Genomic DNA, 2,240 nt, shown 5'->3' with positions numbered 1-2,240 from the left:
CGATACCGATAGCTAGGTTGGACCACACTGGCCGATACCGATTAATTAACCGATAGTTTTTAAAATGGATACTGAACAAAAACTAAAATAATGCTTTATTAAAAAAACAGTACTGAACCGTACTAGTAGTAGTAGTAGTAGTAATAATAATAATAAAAATGTTTAAATTAACACAATCTAACAAGGAACAATACTTTCATTACACAGCTTTAATTAATCTTAATGTTACAAATGGACTCTTATTTTACTCTCTCTCTCTCTCTCTCTCTCTCTCTCTCTCTCTCTCTCTGCGAGTGCGTGTGTGTGTAAGAGACTGAGTGAGTGAAAAATAATGCACGGTACCGACCGTATTTATGTGAATACACACCAGTGCAGGCATTTTGACACTCCGTGTTTTGACCGTTTTAGGCGCGCCACCGAAGACAAATCTACTATGCTTGTCCATGTTCCACTCAGACCGAGAAGGGTCTGGCTGCAGCTGGCGCTTGCACTCTCAGACGTGCATTCTCAGGATTATAAACTAAATTACGAAGTCACTTGCAATCGCCACTTGCACTCTCCGCTACCTGTGACGTCACTTGCAATCGACACAAATCGTGTGTGTTGCCAATGGAGACAAGACGCTGTGGTGGTGATTAAACGATTACAACTAATTTAGTCTACTATAACATACAGGGTCCTGCAAGAAAAAGACAAGGCCCGCAAATCCGCTGCCACAGAACAGCAGAATATGAACACATGTGCAAAGTCTCTTGTTAAGCGTTTTCCTCCTTTGTCTTCACCACCTGGCTACTGTTGTAAAATGTTGAGAGATTCAAACAAAAAGTAATCAACAAATAGAACAAAATAAAAAATAATAAAGACTGCAAGTGACGTCGCTAGCGGAAGTGCAAGTGTCTGAGAGTGCAAGCCTGAGAATGCACGTCTGAGAGTGCAAGCGCCAAGCTGTAGCCAGACCCTTTTGCTCAGACCTCGCTTGCAGAAAACATCCAGTCAGAAGCGGATTGAGTTCTGTTTCACGGGCGCGGAAAAAGCGAAAGTAACCGGCGAAATGTTTCAAAGTATAAAACATATTAAAACAAAGTATATGTTTCAGTCCTGTCACTTTTTTACATACTTTTACACTTTCTCTGCTGTTCAAAAAATCTTTATTTTCGCTATTACCACAAAGCTACAAATCTGAGTGCAGGAGCTGTACGTTACCATAGAAGCGTCAATGGTTTGCTCGTGTCTCTCGCGAACAGCTCTAAACAAACGGACACAAGTTTACTTCAAGAATGAACGAACAATGAGGCATAAATGAGTTTGAAGTTCGGTGTTTAAAAAACGGAGCAAAGGGAAAGAGTTTTTACCGTTTTAGGCGCGCCACCGAAGACAAATCTATGCTTGTCCGTGTTCCACTCGGACCTCGCACGCAGAAAACATCCAGTCAGAAGCGGATTGAGTTCTGTTTCACGGCTTTGAGTTTTTAATACTGTCTGTCTTTTTAATATCAAGAATGTCCCGCTCTTTTTGTCTCATTCATTCATTCACGTTCCTTTAATAATATCTCTTAACAGTCCCACCCGAAGAAAGCTGCGCGGAAAAAGCGAAAGTAACCGGCGAAATGTTTCAAAGTATAAAACATATTAAAACAAAGTATATGTTTCAGTCCTGTCACTTTTTTACATACTTTTACACTTTCTCTGCTGTTCAAAAAATCTTTCTTTTTGCTATTACCACAAAGCTACGAATCTGAGTGCAGGAGCGTTACCATAGAAACGTCAATGGTTTGCTCGTGACTCTCGCAAACAGCTCTGACCGCGCACTGAACACGCACTTTGGCCGGTACAGAAAATGTATTATTATTTTACATGTATATGTAGAGCTTATGTAGGCTCTACAACAAAGGAATTGCTGATCTCTAGTGATGTCTCATTTGTGTAATAGATCATTTGTTAGTAAAGGGTAAGAGATCTGGCGAGCCATTTTTGTCAAAGAGCCAGGTGTGGCTCGCGAGCCATAGGGTCTCAACCTCTGGTCTAGGAGAACTCACCGGTATCACACACACTCCGTTTATTTAATCACCAAACGGACACAAGTTTACTTCAAGAATGAACGAACAATGAGGCATAGATGAGTTTGAAGTTCGGTGTTTAAAAAACGGAGCAAACGGAAAGAGAAAGCGCAATCTATATTATAGCTCTATAAATGAAGCATTAACAACAATTCGGGACAAATATAATGTAATTTAATGGAAA

The sequence above is a fragment of the Sinocyclocheilus anshuiensis genome, unplaced genomic scaffold, assembly GCF_001515605.1.
Source record: "Sinocyclocheilus anshuiensis isolate Anshui unplaced genomic scaffold, SAMN03320099.WGS_v1.1 scaffold384, whole genome shotgun sequence".
Lineage (NCBI taxonomy): Eukaryota > Metazoa > Chordata > Actinopteri > Cypriniformes > Cyprinidae > Sinocyclocheilus > Sinocyclocheilus anshuiensis.
Note: the sequence above shows the minus strand (reverse complement) of the source record.